This window comes from Chelmon rostratus, chromosome 9 (genome assembly GCF_017976325.1).
Source record: "Chelmon rostratus isolate fCheRos1 chromosome 9, fCheRos1.pri, whole genome shotgun sequence".
Lineage (NCBI taxonomy): Eukaryota > Metazoa > Chordata > Actinopteri > Chaetodontiformes > Chaetodontidae > Chelmon > Chelmon rostratus.
Window position 1 is genome coordinate 16,316,967 of NC_055666.1, and position 17,344 is coordinate 16,334,310.

At 44.0% G+C, this 17,344-nt stretch overlaps 1 protein-coding gene across 1 annotated transcript in view; it reads left to right on the forward strand.

Moving 5' to 3' along the window:
* The first annotated feature begins 836 nt into the window (after window positions 1-836).
* The window catches only part of mid2 (midline 2), a 93,092-nt gene continuing 76,584 nt past the window's right edge, over window positions 837-17,344 (forward strand). The window contains exon 1 of the mRNA XM_041943838.1: window positions 837-892. The gene's annotated coding sequence lies outside the window, so the exon portion shown is untranslated. The remainder of the gene's footprint in view (window positions 893-17,344) is intronic.

Below are 17,344 nucleotides of genomic sequence, written 5' to 3' on the forward strand. Positions count from 1 at the left end.
AAACCACTTCTGCCCAAGTTTAAATCGATGAATATTCTAATTGCCGCCTTTGGGCCTTTTTTTTTTTTTGCAATTGAACATGGTATTACCTCCCTGTTTTACTTATTGATAGTAATGAACATCGCAGGACTTTTAATATCTGAAGCCTGCTTTATTACCCGCGGTTGCATCACTTTCCAGGACACAAATGAGGAGTGATTGTGGCCATTCATTCATTCGTCATCCCGGCTGGAAAACTGCTGTCATCTACTCTTAACTGACTCCGTTAAGGTGAGCTGAACCGGTTGTGACCTCTCTGTCTGACCCCTGTTGGTCGCTAGGGTAAGGAGGTAGCTTCATAGTTACCATCGCCCCCTTCGGCCTCACACTCAGGTGTGTTGTGTTATCCAAATAACCGACCTACGATCGGTGTGACGTGTCGTCTGCTGCCAGCGCGCGCACTGAATTAGCCATTAGGCAACAGTCAGCGCGCGTTGCAGTTTGGAGTAACGCACTGAAGCCGCTCTATCTGCTGGCTTTTTGTATTGTATGGGTAGGAGGAGCCGCTTTCCTGTGATTGTCTGGCTGCTCTCTCTCTCTCTCCCCCCTCTCTCTCTCTCTCTCCCTCTCAGTGCGTCTCTTCCCTCTCTCATTTTTCCAAAGTTGAATATTCCGCTTGCCTGGGAGCTGTCGCCAGCGGAGCGCTGCACCGGGCTGCTGTTTTGCGTCGCGCCGCGCTGCTGCGCCGTGTTTGGAGCGGACTCGGGTAGAAGGAGTCACCGGCGGTATCCCGGCTCGGCTTAGCCCCCCCACTCTCCACCCCCTCCGTCCAGCCGTGCCTGTGTTTCTTCCAACTTCATTCCGGGCTACTTTCAAGATGACAGAAGAAAAGAGTGTTCGGCATGTAAAGCTGGTAGGTGTCTGAAACCCCTCCCCTCGGCGCGGAGAGGTGTCTGGCTCGGTCTGGCTGCTGCGTGGGGTTCAGGTTTGTGGCAGCGCACAGACACGCCGGGGTGAGAGAGGCGCCCGGGAATAGAAATGAAAACCGGTGGTTATTTTTTCCACCATCTATCGGGGATTTTCTTGATGTGTTCTCCGTAAGCTTTCAGTTGAATGGAGCACGTCTGAAGTAGGCTGCTGGCAGATCGGTCCAACTTAGCCACTTGGTGCTTCGTGGACAGGGTCTGTCCTGTGTTGTCATGTCTGGAGACACGCGGATCCAATCTAATGTTAAGCCATATATGGACAGATCTGTGCTGTTGGTTTAGTGGGCTGCCAAACTGGACAACAGCATTCTGTCTAGATGCTTGTGCTGAGAATGAATCATAAGATAGAGGCGGTGTGTTTTTCAGATTATTTCCAGTGATTTCAGTGACATTGTACATGTTGCCTCCATGTGCCCTGTAACCCCCATAAACCCTTTCAGCAGCCCCGGACCTTACTTTGGGCACTCCTGCTGCGCGCAGACTTTTGTTATCAGAATGATTCAGCAGAGAGATTCATGTGTTGCTGTCATGCAACGCATGTGGAACAGTTTTTCGTGTGGCACGTGTGTGCCTGTGCTCATTTCAGGGTCTTTACAGGCTCATTTGGAGAGCTGTAGGCTTTCTGTGACATTAAGCACAGACGCTCTGGTTATTTGCATTTCATCTCATTTTTAATAGGATGCATCCTCATGCTGTCCAGTTTTTTCTGCATTCTTCCAACGGAAAAGCAGTAACCTGAACTGTTCTTGTAATGTTTCTGTATAATTTAAGGGGTACATGGTTGCGATTTTGTCTCAATTTTCTTTCTATGGTATCACAGTAACATCAGGAGTTTTGGTGTGATTGTAGCATCTTTTTAACATTAATTAAATGCTAATTCATGATTAATTTTTCACATTTTAGGAAGACTGAAGAGATGACTGTCCCATTCAGTAATTACAGTTTGACAGACGTGTGTATGTCATTTCCCGTCTGATTCCAGCTGATCCGAAGCGATGAACACCGACTTGAAAATCAAAAACAAATCTGCCACTTGGTAGCGTTGAAGTGAGCCGGTGCCCCAGAAATTAATACCCTGTCAAAATGTGATGAAACGCGCAAAGTTGTCAGGAGAGTGTTGAAGTGTCACCGTGCATAATTCAGCTCATGCGGTGCTGAATGCCAAACACTGAACTCAACTATTTTCTGATGATCCCGCTGAGCTCAGCTGACAGCATGAGGGAAAGTGCCTGTTGTTAGGCTGCTTCGTGTGCCTCTGTACGCTGAAGTGCTGGGTGCCACGGACAGGGACAGGTTAAGTCTGCCAGGAAGTGCATCTTGAGTAGTTTGCTGCTTTTTATTCAACTCTAACCTGTGCTTTAATCAGTGTCTCTTCGCTGAATCTTAAATCCTGATTCCAGATTGATACACTGCCTCTCTCTCTTTGTGTGTGTGTGTGTGTGTGTGTGTGTGTGTGCCATCTGTTTGAGTGAAGCAAAACCATGACCCAGTCAGCCCTGTGCATGTCCTGTGAGTGCACTGTAGTAGCAGTAGTTTACCCAGGTTTCTTTTTTTTTTTGCCAAAAAGCCTTAGAGCTGCCCAGTGTCGTACCATTACACACACGGCTCATCAAGCCGATTACACATCGGCACACTCGTGTATGCTTCCATTTCAAATAGACGAGAACAGAGTCACTGCTCTAGGCTGCCACTTATACCTTCAAAAGCCATACATTCTCTTTCCTGTCTGTCTAACTTTAGGGTTGCTTCCTGTGGTCTCTCTCTCTCTCATCCTCCCTCTCCTTTAAGTCTCTCTCTTCTCTCTCTCTCTTGGTTTATCCATGCATCAATCATCTGTCTCTGTCCTCTCTCCTTCCATCCAGCTCTCGGAGTCTTGTGGGCGCAATGCAAAGCTCAGTGTTTTGTGTCTGCTTTACCTGCTCTTAACCTACTTTTCCTGGTGTTTTGTGCGTAAAGTCAGGTCTATTCACAGAGGATGGCAGGAGGATTAAGGGCAAAGTCGTGGCATTAAAGAAACATTGTTGCCCAATGATGTATGGTGTCTGACTGAACCTAATGGATCAAAAGTTAAACAAAGTTTTAATGCCTGACACCTTTTAACAGTCACGGTTTGGATTGCAAAAGATGCAATGTTATTAGTGTCACACAGTGCAGTTTTGGGTGTGTGTGCATGAGGCAGGTTCGTGGAAAAAAAGCTGCTACCCTTCCCTTTAATGCAGTGTTGTGAAAAGGAACTGGAAAGTGCTGCTGATGATAATTACTACTTTGAAACCATTGGGTTTTTGTGCAGTGAGTGCAACAATCTGGCCATAAGAGGGTGTTAAAGTTCCCATAAAGTCGAAATCAATGTTTTTGTCGCAACTCGTGCCAGACGTCAGCTATGCGGCAGTATCTGGCCAGACAGTGGAAACAAAAGCCATTTTGTAGGTATTATTAATGGTATTTTAGAGTTTGTCATTTCCTGGAAATCGCTAAGAAAAAATGCTGCATTTGGGGGCGTATACAAACTTTTCATCCAATGAAACGTTTTTTGACTTTTACAACACCACCATGGATGCATACAGAGAAGGACGCTGCTGGAGGGGAGTGTTTCTGGGGGCCATGGCCTCACTGTACTGTACAAAAACACATTAACAAACATTAGAACTTCATTCACTGATTTGGGTGAAACTGGATCATATTTTATGTAGAAAATATTTCCTTGTGTCCTCCAGCTGTTCTGCCTCATCTCTGGACAAATAGCTTCACTTGTTATTGAAGTAACCGCTAATAGCTGCTAACTAGCATCCCATTGAACACAGGGACCGGGACCAAAGGTGGCCAGTTTAATGACAGGGAATAACTCTACAGTACCAAGGTGATTTATACCGTTTCCCAATGGACAGATAGCTTCCCTTGTTGCTAACTGCTATCTGCTGCTAAATGTAGCTAGTTAGCTCGGTTAGCTCTGCAGCTCGTGCTCCTACTAGTTGGGCTCCAGGAGACGACCCTGGCGAGAAAACCACCTCGGTGGGTTACGTTCCCTGACATCAAACTGGCCTCCATCAGTCTCAGAGGCTGTGTTCAGAGTCAGCTGATAGGACCGCTAACGTTGCCTGTTTTTAGAGAAAATGCGAGAATATGCTGAAGCGAATGGCAGTGCACCAGCCGTTTAATGGGACCTTTAATAACGCAGCACAGTATTTCACTAAACAGAAGAAAACAGCAGCAGACATGTAATTGGTCTCATTTTCTCTTTACTCCCCGCAGTGCCGAAACTGATTGTCTACAAAATATCTCTGATTGCACTCCGGCCATTTGTACGTTAAGTGACTTGTGACATTTAGCTGATTTATCAAGGTCTCTGCAAGTGCTTATCAGATCATAAATTATATTGTGTTCCTTGCCTTTACTCAAGTCCTCAGAAGTCCTTGAAGATTTTTAAATAAAGTCTAGTGTTCAGCAGCTCTGAAATGAGCCCAGTTAGACAGACTTGTACTCTTAGACTTTTTTCATCTTCATTTCAGAGGTGTCATAAGTCATACATTTAATTCCTAGTGGCATTAAAAGGTCTTGAAAGTCTTCCATTTACCTTGATGAAACTTTGAAACAGACGAACTGAACCGTAGCCAGTATCATTCGTCTCAGTACATAATATCATCTGACCCTCACGACAGCGGGGACCTCCGAAGACCAGAGAGAACCGTGGTGTGTGTTCATTGAGGTGGTCAGGTTCAAGCAGCTGACGCACATACCAAGAGAAGCCATGAATCTGCACCCCTGATGTTTTAAAGTCCTTGCCCTCTGCTCCTCCACCTACCATTTGTCACAGTGTCCCAGCTTTCTGCAACAAATCTAGACCACAGCAATTCCACAAATTCTGCTAAACAGTGCAAATAAATCATCCCAGCGAGCAGATACAGCCCCTTTAATAAAACGTGTACTCCTGAGTCTTTACCCACGGCCATATTGTTGGTGCACGCACGGATAGTAAATGAACGGAGGAAACCCTTCTGTATTAACAAATGTTGGGCCTAAATCAGTGGAAGCAGGCTTTGGTTTAAGTATGCTGTTAGGTTTCAGTGTTTGTGTCACTGTGGTCGGATGAAATGCTGTTATTTGTCTCTTTTATAACAGCAATAATACCCACAAGGACATGCTTTCATGGTCGCCACAAAAGTGATGTGTTGGGAGCACTGAAGTCAGCGTAATCACAGTATCGAATACTCTTCGCTCTGTTGTGAGTTGTGTAAAGCGGCTGCCAATGCGTGCGTGCTGATAGAAAGCTCCTTTTTAAAAGAAAGTCTAAAAAAAATGCATCAAAACCACAGAGATCTGTAACAGCCTTCATGTTGGCCACAAGAGTTGGCAGCAAAGAGAAGAAAGCTTGGCTACTTATGTTAAATGGGAAGTGTCAGAACAGGTGGAACAGCAGTCTTTGGCCCGAACCAGCTGTGTATACATCCTGCTGAAAGTCAAGAAAAAACTCCTAGACTCTAAGATCAAACTTGAATTGAAGCAGAGTGCAGATTAATGTATATATGTATAGAAATATGTGAATAGCAGTGAGAGGCATATGCTAAGATAAATACAGTATGGATAGTGCCATAATGTGTATTGGTATGTGAGAGCATAAATAGAGCGTGTGAGTGCATGTGCAGTTGTGTGGCAGTGGTAAGTGAGTGGGAGCCAGCAGCCAGTGAGGCACTTCTAGGGTGAGGGATACAGATATAGAATTGATCAAGGGAATGAATGTAGGAGTCAAGGCAGACCTAGCATGGATGGATGTATGGTGTGACAGACTGCCTCCTGTTTTTGTCTCCACACTCCTTTGATCTCTTCATTGCTCTGAGTGCAATGAAGGTCCCTGCCAAGAGAGGCATAGCCTGTCTCTAAGATACATTTCGCGCTGCATGTAGATCAGCAAGGAGTAGTCATGCAGGGCACCATGTTGTTTAACTTTCCCCTTTCGGGCCAAAACATTAATGTGATTTCATGGTTATGCTGGTTGGGCGTTAAATATCTACTTTGCTGCTGTTTGAGCTCCAGTTCAGACCGGGTCTGAGCAGCTGCACCCGGCTGGTCATCCGGCACACCGTGCTATCTGAGCAGGACAGAGCACACAGGAATAGAGAATACGTTTGAGAGGAGAAAAGCTTATGCTCTCTGCTCTTAAACCAAAGAACGGCTGCGTGTTTTTGGACTTTTATACTCAAACTTTTATAGTTGTCCTCAAATGTAAAGGCTTCTACACTAAGTGATTAGCCTTCTTAAGCCAGCCTATAATGTTCACTTTGCTAACTGTGGTCTGGCAAGGATCAATAGACATTTGCTTGGACTGGAGGTATCATGGACCTAAATTACTTTGCATTCAATTTGGCCGGTATTTAACCAGTCAGCTGCAAACTCAATGCGGTGCTCATTCCCATCATCATCTAATCCTCATAATTTGCTGATTGGTCCAGCTTCCAGCTGTTTCTCTCAATCGATCCTCAGAGGATGTTTTCCAGACTGATATCTCAGAGCATAAATTGAGCTTTCAAGTACGCAACTAAGCAAATAGGATAGGAACAAAAATAGATTGTGGGCCTATTTTGGAAGGAAACGTGGGACCAGAAGTTAACAGACTCACTGCAATACCACTCTTGACCACCAGAAAGATACAGACCTCATGTTGCTTTATGCAAAACATATTTTAGACAAAATTCTATTGGCTGCGCCAGGAACAGATCACATGATGTAAACCACTGCTGCATGGGCTATAATTTTACATGAGTGGAAGCCGGGGTAGCTCAGCTGACAAACTGGTAGTGGCAGAGAACATGTCATGGTCCAGTCTCTAGAGGTAAACCAGTGAAAGCCAATAAGCTGCAGGCTTTAGTTCGGGGCTGCAGGCTCCACTGATGCCAAATTCAACAACCCACTTACCTAGGAAAGAGAAGTTTGGAAAGCAATTATCTGAACCACATGAAGACTCAAATGTACTTGAAGAATGAAGGAGGACAAGTATTGCTATAACTCTTGCATTTCTCCCCCAGCTGGCAGTTTCTTTCCTTTCTTTTTTCCATCTCCCTGTCTCTCAGTGTCATCTAATGCAAGTGCAAACCTTCTCAGCTGACATTAATGACAGTGTGATATACACAAGTGTCGTACGCATGAAGGACAGATTACACACACAGCTCCAGAATAATAACTAAATGATCTTGTGGAGGGTATCTGCGCTTGACTACAAGCTTTACTCTGTCGCAAAGATCTGTCACAGCAGCAGGTGAATAGTTTCCACATTTTTACTTCATTAAGGGTGCACTGGCTGCAATCCCCTGAGGTCAACGCTGAATGTCCAGAGAGTCTGGATAACATTTACACAGCATCAGTTTACAATGGAATCCCATGAGGCTGAAATCGAATTGTTGCTCCCGCTGCATCTTAAGTCTGTTGAGAGTGAAGCCATTTGAAACCTAATTAGCGAGGGAGCTCTCCAGATCGCACCTTATTGGACAGATTGAACAGATACATTGTCCACAATGACTCTCTCTCTCATTTCAAAGCTGTGTTCACACCAAGAGTCTTTGAAGATGTTAATTCTGAGGTGTTTCCTCCCATGTTTCAGGTTGTTTGTTTTGGGAGGTGAGAAAATATCACTTAAACTTTGGTGACTTTGAGTGCACTCAGATGCCTAAAATCTGTCTCAGTTGTCTTCATTCTAAATCTGTTTTTATATATATATATATTTGTAATTTTTTTACCTAGTACAGTAGTTTTTATGCACATGTGTATATATATATATTTTAAAATAGTGTTTTTTCTTACCCACCTCATGCAAGCTTAGTGTGAGCTTTGTGTGTTTTGTGACAAGCGAATTGCTGCTGCAGACTGCAATTTCTCTTAAGGGATCAATAACATAGTCTACCTATCTTAGCACGAGGGTACCTTTAGGAAAGGAGGACAGATGCTTTGTTCGAAAAGGAAACATCATTTTGAAGTGAATGTTAATTCTCAGCTGTATTCAGTCATTTGGTTGGACACTGTCTCGTGATATAGGGAAGGCGGGAACAAGAGGAGTTTTCAAAGCATGGGCAAGCAGAGATGAATGATTTAAAATTTGTGCAGGAAGTTTGACAGAGTTGAAATTTATCTGTAGAATAGTAAAAACTGCAAAAACACCTTCCTTGTTGAACTTTAGGGTTGTTTTAATTAACTGCAGAGATTTACTTTGATTTTCCAACTGCCGATAATTCTAACCTTGCAAAATTTCTAATGATCAGCAACTTTAGATCCTCTGTTTGCAAAGCAGTGCTCACTCATAATTGCTAAGCTTGGGCTTACACAATCAAATATAAAAGCACAAACTGAAGTAATATTTGGGTTGTGTTTTGAACTGAAAAAGACTCTAGTGTAGGCGTGACCGTGGCCTTAGCTTGTCCTGTCGCTCTGACGTGTGCAAAACCCAAAAAAACCCTCAAATGCTGAGGTCCAAATCCAAAAGAATCCACCCAGACAGGAAGAGAGAGGGGGCTTTTCCACCCCAACCCAGCAGCAGCTGAGCTCAGGAGGCGCCCAACCTCCCAACACGCTAGTTAACAGCCAGCTGCCTGTCTAAACTCCTACAGCGACGCACGTGTTTCCCATGATCTCACCTGCTGGCACCAGAAGCTTGGGATCAGGCCCGGCTCTGCCGTCATGCTGCCCACCCCAGAAGCCTCACTGTTGGGCAGAGTGCACCACACCTGCTCTTGTCTGGGCTGTAGGAGCCATGACAGTGGTGGAGGAAGGGAGCTCTGCCCAGGGAATGATGGTGTGACCCAGGGATGTAGTAGTAGTTATTGATTTTCAACATTTCATGGATTATCTCAGGATGTTTTGGACGATTGTACATAATGCGTAACACAAGGCAGTGTACAAGAAAAACATTTCCAGCTTGGTTCACACGTCGCTGCATCAGAAGATTGTTTTCATAAAGATTTCGAACTATAGTGGAAACCTGTTACTAGCTCTCACTCTTTATTTCTGGGCCATTTCACAGAGAGTATCTTGCTATAATGAACACCTCTATACTAATGCCAGCACAGGCTTGGAGGCAGTCGTGACAAAAATAGTGGGATTGGGCACGGGAAACAGTGGCAGAGAGAGCAAAATAACTATAAAGAGACAGATCGAGAGGGTAGGTGTAAACAGGAGGAGGCGTGAAAGAAGAATTTTGAGCTTCAAGGATGTTTGGAGGATTCTGGGGAAGGTTAATAGCAGAGCGCAAAGAGAAAAAGTCATGGGGGTAAAGGAGCAAAAACAAAGCAAAAAAAAAAAAAAAAAGCACGGCTCATTCCTCGACTTACTCATGCACTCACATACAGACACATAACATGCTTTCATCACACACCCTCATTCACCCAGCAGGCATTTTTAAGGAACACGTTCTCTCTAAAAGCTGAGTTACAGCGATCTCTAAGAATCTCCCCTAGAAGACCTTCTGCTGAACACAGAGCACTTCTCACTGCCTGCAGGAGGCTACACTGAGACACTATTAGCTCCTTAAAATATGATGCTTTTCCACTGAGGTTGACCAATTTATCCAACCCGTCATCGCTGTGACTACGAGTTCTTGTGGACCTGAGCCCCACAGGCCACTGGTCCAGTTCAATATTGATATAGCAGTGGGCATTGTTAACCTTCACAATTACTCTCTTTGGTTTTGCTGTGCACTGGGGAATGGCTATTTTTAAAATGCCGGCAATGCTGTGCAGCTATTGTTTAACTAACAACCTATTGATTTGTGTCGGCTTCAGTTGCAGGGCTGCAGCGAGGGGTGGGGTGACTGTGTTTTTGTTTTCTCAATGCAAAAGCACATTCAGAATGTTTCAGTATTCTGAAAATAAGTAAGCGCTAACTGCATCCTAGCCCAAGCAAATGTCGACCTTCTTTTCTGAAGGCTTTCACATCAGAATTTTGGATGCAGTGAGGTTTCGAAGGACTGCTCGGCCCTTGCAAATGACAGTGTTTCCAACGATTGTGTATTCATTGCAACTTTATTGTCGCAGCTGCAATCAGAAAGCTCAGATCTGCCTTTGGGCCGTTGTGTCACGATGCAGTTTTCTCTCCCAGGATGCACCAGCAACCTCAAACTGATATCACCTGTTTTGAAAGGGCGGAGGGAGAAAAAAAGAGGCTAGATCCATCCTGTCTGAGATCATCCATCACATCTTTTCACCACTGACAAGATCTCCCATCTCGAGATGGAGCAAATGATTGTTTATCGGTGATAAATAAAACCAATCGAACAAATAGAGCTGCAAGCCGCTGACATTTCAATGCGTGAAGCCTGCTGAGCCAATCGAACAGCAGCCAAGGAAAACAATGGCTCACACTCTCCCCCCTCGAAGGAAATGCCAAACATTACAGTGCTGTATAAATAGAAAGCTCTGACTTTGTAGAGCGAGAGCGTGAGATAGAGGACAGGAACCCCCTCCCTGGGGTCACACCGATGGCAAGGTCCCCCACCTCTCCACTTTATTGCTCTTTTTGTTTTTCTCTCTCTGGGTGTGTGATCTATTTTTGAGTTGATTTCTCTCGACCTCCCTGTGTGTTTTCATCTCCTTTGGATCACCTGTGTATCTTGTTGTCTCTCCCTCACACTTTCCCTGAAACCTGTCCATAATGAATAACTGAAAAGCCTAGTAGCACATCACAAACACCTCCTGCTTTATTAATGGCACCATCTACTACAGTTGAAGTGGCAAATGGCCCTCCTGGATGTATTATGTTGGCGGCGAGTGTACGGACTTTGACCCAAGGTGAATGCTGTACTTAGAGCAGGAGAGCTCGTGTTTAATGGCTTTTGGTCAAGCGTCCTGTTCTCGCTGCCGACAGCTCAGTGCAGTTCAGTTTAATGTAACGGTTAGGAGAAATTTCCCATTGCATCTGGATAAATGCAGCCCTTGTGCATCCAGGCGCACGTGGTCCTACAACGTGCAGCATGAGGTGTGGCGGTAAGGCCTTGTGCACTGAGGGCACTGGCGCTGGAACGGAAAATCCATCCATGGTTTTAAAGTATCGAATCGTCAATTTCATTTTGTCATTTCACACAGTTTTTTTTTTTTTGCTGCACCCCTATTGAGGAATGGAGGGAGGGAGACAGACTCGTCCCCGTAACGAGGTTAGTTGCTGCGACTGTGTGTAATGAGGTTACGGATGATTCAGCCGAGACAACTCCAACAAGTCTTTCATCTGTACTATCTTTTGTATCAGGCGTATAAATGTATTTCCCTCGGCTGGCAGGCTGTGCAGACAGTTTGGAAGATTGAACCCCAGCTGCCGCTGTATTTAGGAAACAGCATGCACAGGAGGTAGCACGCACACACATATACAGAAGGACGCACACATTCACCACCAAGACATTCTCTCGTTGACTCTTTGTCTCCCTTTATCTCGATCTTATCACCACACAGGAGGAGCTGCGAGAGTGGGTTTTTCTCTTCCTGAAACATTTTGGTTTTTATCTTACAAAGCGAGGAGGAGAAGCAGACAAATCCAGGATGCTTTTTTTTTCTTTCTTTCTCAGAGACATTTCTTAATAAGGACAGCCGTCATTCGAGCAGTCAGGACTGTCGGTGCCTTTGGGACCTTATTGACCCGGGTTCTGCCTTCTCTATAATCAATAACGCCAACTTGGACGACATCATCTGCTAATACAGTTTGGCAAGCCGCTGATGAAGTGGCCGGCACCTTACGGATCAGTTAACCTGCTCATTTAGAGCACAGATGCGATGCAATTAAAGTTGTCAGCTGTTAAACTTTACAGGAATGTATCGTCAATCTTCATACGGAGAGCTGTTGTTTTGTTAATGGCTAATATGGGTGTACATGGGCCAGGAATGCAATTTCCCACTGAAAAGCACCTCTTTTCGGAAGCTGAAAGTGGCATTTATGTGGTGCGTAGATTGCTTTTTCACACGATGTGGAGTAAATTTGCATATATATAGAAAATAACAGTAAAAGGTAAGCCATTAACTTGGCGCCATGCTCTCGTACACATCCACACAGTCAGATGAGAATATAGGAAAAATGAAGCTGTATTGGTGTCAATACAAGCAAGTTTGTTTTCTGCAAGGCAAGACAATAGATTTTTTCTCTCCGTCATCTTATTTTATGTCATTTTGGTATTGTGTTTTAGTTTTGCTGCAAAATTTTAGTCATTGCTGCGTTCTGCCGAGCCAATAGCCAAAGAAAATACAGCAGAGTCAATATTGGAGCTCTTGGACACTGTTCAAGGTGATCTAGCTTTGAAAACGTTCGTCAATATTCGCTGTGCTTGAGAGCAAACTTATTAATGGGCTTCAGCAGCCGAATTGACGCCTAAGAAGAAAGCAGATCTCAAAATTTTAAACTACAGGCAGCAAAGGAAGGGAGGCAGAGGGGCAGAACGTGATGCATTATGGAGATTGAGGGAGATTGAACACAAAGTAAATCATTTATAATTGTTTCTAAGAACAAACATACGACTCTGGATCCATCTCTGCTTGCCCTGGTCAGTTTTAAACTAGTGGTGTATCCAAGTCCAGTAAGCACACTCCAGAAAAGGAAATATTTGAAGAGAGGAATTACATGTCACTGTCTGCTTTACCACAGTCTATCTACACGGCTGATTTCCAGGGTCAGCAGTTCGCGGCCACAACACGAGCCACCGGGCTGGAAGCCTGCTTACCGGTGACATTTTTGCCTTTGTTGACAGTGAGCTCTGTTCTCCCTTGTTCTTCATCCCTTCCACCCTCCAGCATGCTCTGCCACGTCTAAATATCTAATAAGCTGTTCTGCCAACTTCTGATCCCGGGTTTGTTCTCACCTGGGCCAATGGACATGAATAATGGAAGCAGCATGAAGTGAGGCAGGGGTATGGTTGCTACTTGTGTTGTGTTGAGGCTTGATAAGGCCCTCCGCTGCAGCAAAAGAGCCCGAGAGAGCTGATGAGACGACGTCTGACAGTATTAACTTTATTACCCACAGGCTGCCAAGCTGTAACAGGCAGAAGTATTAAGTGGTAAAGGGGCAAAAGAGAGGAGGTGTGTTCCACTCACTGTCACAACCCTGTGAAAATCTCATTTCATTCTGCTTTCATGTATAAATGTATTAAACCAATTAGCAAGTCTGGCTTGGCCTTGCGCTCGACAAGAATTGATTGTTTACTTTATTTTCAGTGTCTTGCATCAGCAAGTGTCCTTCACACAATAGAGCTCTCATCAGCACTGCTGACAGGCTCTGAAAAGAATATAGGAATTAAATAGGGCTGTGAAAACGAGTGTGGGTGTATCCAACCGCACACACCCGGCTGCACCCACAGCGACAAGCCTGGGGAGCCATATGAGTGTAATACTGCGAGACTCCTGCATGCCAGCGTACAGACAAAACAAACACGGGTAAGGTGTAAGAAAAACACACACTCAGAATGGCACATGGTTCATAATTCTGAATGAACAATTCCCTGAATATGGATAAGCAACAGACAGATGTAAACCAAGCAAAGACATTTGCCCAAACCCACAAACACCGCTAACTTTACATAGAATTGGTTCATAGCGCCAGCATTCAAATCTCATTTTAATATACAGAAATAGAAGAACATGCAAACACAAGATTTAGCAGCGAGACACATACAACCTCTGTGTCACAGCTGAGTCATATGAACAATTTTTAAAACCATGTTAAAATTTATGAAAGATCCTGATTGATTTCTGATCGTAAAGTGTAAGACGCATTTGGAAAACAAGGATTGAATGGTGTAAAAATACCCGCTTTATTATCTGATGCTGTAAAAATAGTTTGATTTGTGATATATGTACAGTATTTTTAGCTTTCAGTCCTTCATTTAGGCTTCATATTTAGTCTAAGACGTGTACTGTATGTTATGGTTCATGCAGGCAAAGTATGTCATCTCTATATAAATACATTTACTGACAATAAATCATACCAATCCCAAAACTATACATCAAATCAATGCCGATATGTCAATAACTGCACCAACACACCAGCTCCCCACTCTGCCAGTGTGATCCATGCAGAATTATGTGTTACATAATAATGGATGTTTCTGAGAGATCAACCGAGGCACAAAGAGGTGAACTGAGATAACCTGTCCCCAGAGTCCCAGCCTATGTTTTCTCCATCAAGAGCTAATACTGGTAACCAGGGACTGAGGAAGCTAACCGGCACAGTGAGTCACAGCTCTGCCTGCTGCCTCAGTCATACTCCCCTGATGTTGTGGAACAGAGTGGGCTGACCTTGAAGCCTGTCAGATGCTTGCGAAGCACTTGAAAAAGTGGCTTTTGCTCAAAATCTTTTTAAAAAATGTGAAATGTTTCTCTTACAAAGACTCTTGCAGGCAGCCTGAGATGGAATAATTTGAAAGCAACATATAAACTAAAAATTAATTATGCAATTAATGTGCAGTGTTCAGCGATCTGCTGATGCAGTATATCATTTTAGATTTATTTTGAAATTGTTTTGTAATAGGAGCTGTCCCCAGTGTGGCAGTGAGAGGGTTAAACGTAAGCCAGCCTGCTCAACGGCACTGAATGTGAAATGGAAACACCGGCTTGGCTGCATTACTGTTTACATTCTATGAATAGGAATCACATGTTTGGTGAAACCAGCCTGCTCTGAGGGCTGCTGGAGAGAGAGAGGGAGGGAAAGACAGGAAAAAGACAGGAAAAGAGAGAGAGAGAGAGAGAGGAAAGACTGGGCAAGCGGAGGCAGGAAGAAGAGTGAGAGTAGAGGAAGAAGAGAGGAAAAGATGAAGGGGAAAACAGTGAGAATAAAGGGGGTGGCCAAAGGAACCCTGGCCTGTTTCTCATATGCTGAAATATTCCTTTTTATCCCACGAAGCAGCAGAGACACATGGCCCCTGTCAAAGACTGGACGGAAATGTAACACAGCAAGTTTAATGTGCTGCTTGATCCCACTTATATAATCATATGTACAGTTTAGTGTGTTCTGGTCAACTGGAGGGCTCTCATTTTTGGGGCTGCCCTATTTCCTCTTTCCAAAACCATAGTGGTGAATAGCTGTATAACTCCTGATGTCTGGTAAAACTCAGCAGTGCCTGGTCCTGACATGTGTATGGGTATTTTTTAACCCTAATTGCTCAAATAAATAGCCCCTCAAAAAATGCCAGCATGTCAATCTACTATTGAACTGAATCTACTCGAACAGTGTCCCATTTCTTTCAGGTTTAAATGCTCAGCTGAGGTGATTAGGGTAAATGGCATGTTTAGGGCCAGAGCTTTAGAGTTATGTTTGCTAACATGGTCACTAATGAAAGCATTCATACAGCAGTGCTGCGCTCGGCTGTTTTTATTAGTCATTTTAATGTGTGCACCATTGATTAGTCCCTGTGCCTAAAATGTGTGGAAGGTCTGTGACTTTGCGGCATCACACAAACAGGCCAGCCTTTCTCTGTGGAAAGACATGTGTCGGCTGCAGGTATGGTCATTGGTTACCTAACAAAGCGCTGAATGAAAACCCCTTTTTTTGGAAAGACAAAGTGCGAGGTGGAGAGAGAAACCGCCATCTTGTTGTGTTTGAACATTTTTCTTGCTCCATAAAAATTTCAAGCTTCATTTTTCAGTTTTCTTGCAGGCAGCTTTTTAATTAGTAATGTGTTACTGTTTCACATGAGCAAGCTGGCGGAGAGAGCCTTTAATTTGTTATTAGCAGCTTTAACCTTTTGCCTGTTTGGAGATATTTGTGGAATGCGCACTGCATAACAACAGGTCCACAGCAGATTGAGGTCACAGACTACAGACTGGGCTTGTCAGCTGAATAGCATCTGTCTATGTTCAGCCTCAAATCTCTGCGCTGATGGCACGGTGGTTTGGGGCTGACAGTAGCTGATGGCTGCTATGAATGCAGCTGGCCTCTAGCAGACCCCTGGCAAACAACTATTATTCTAGTTCCAACACGTCATCAAACCTAAACAACTGAATAGTTTGACTGCCAATGAATCCCTCAACAACATGTATGACCGTTCCCAAAACAACATATATGACAGTTGAGCACCAGTGACAAGTGAACCACACCTTCATCGACTTTCTGCGTCAGTGGTCAGATTTCTTAGGTGTAGGCACCAAAACTACTTGGTCAGGTTTAGGTAAAGGGACATGCACAGCGGTCTCCTGGGTGAAAGTCCTGTGTTCGTTTTACCCATCCATCCACCCCACCTTCCTCCATATGCAGACTTTCTTATTCTATGTCATCTGACGTCCTTCTTTGCTCTTGTCATAATTACTACGACCACAAAAAAGGTAAACAGAGGTCATAATAACCAACTAGCGCAGACAACCTCTGTGGACGTTTTTCTGGTGTGGACGGGTTGTTCACACTTTGGTTAAAACATTAAAGCAAATGTTTAACTAAACGCTTTATGTTATTGTCTTCATGTCAGTTGAAACACCAGTGAAGTTAAGCTAGCACTGCTTATTTTCTGCTTTCTGCCAAACAAGTGGTTGGCAAATGTGTTGATAGCGTTCTGTTTATTTAAAAGAACACAATTATTCTTGTTTTGCTGAGAAGATTTTGACCACTTTCATGTTTGCATGGTCAATGGGTTACAGCTAGCAGTTTGTTTCCTGGCTTAGCATAATGGATGAAACAGGGGCGAACGCTAGCCTGCCTCGCTCTGAAGTTAGCAAAACCAACCAAACTGCACAACTAAAGCTCATTAAGTAACTCTCAATTTATTTTTTTCATGTGAACAAAAACTGAGGTGTGAAACAACAAATGGACAGATCCAGGCTTTATGCTGAGCTAAGCTAACCGTCCCCTGACCCTAGCTTTATAATTAGCAACATCAGAGTGGTATCAACCTAATTTTCTCATCTTACTTTCAGCAAGTTCTGCACTCATTTGAATTTTTCCATCACCTTCAGTATATTAGAAGCCAAAGTAAATTGCCTTACTGCGTGTGGCTTCAATTAACTATTCTTTGAACTATTTGTTTCCCAAGTAACGTCTCAATTATTTTTAACACACTCCCTTATACCAAAAAGTGCTTCTCTACAAAAAAGGATCATTTCAGTTGTGACAAGTGGCATTTTCCCATAATGAGAATACACATGCTTTTTATCCCCACTGCTCTAATGCCCCACAGGTATAAACACGACAATGTCGCAGGGTGTGTTTTCCAAGGCCCCTGCAAAAGGAAGATCTCCGACCCCCTGCTGCTGTTGTTTGCTGTCGTTCTGATCTCTGCAGCCTTTAAACCTCAACTATGTGATTTTCTGCACTTCTTCCTTCACTGTGATAAGTCTATGATTGACAGCTTCCTGCAAGATGGATAGATTCCAGATACACTTAGAGAAGATTGAGTAGTGGGAGTGCGGGTTGCGGGATTGGGTGCGAGTCGGGGGGGATGAGTG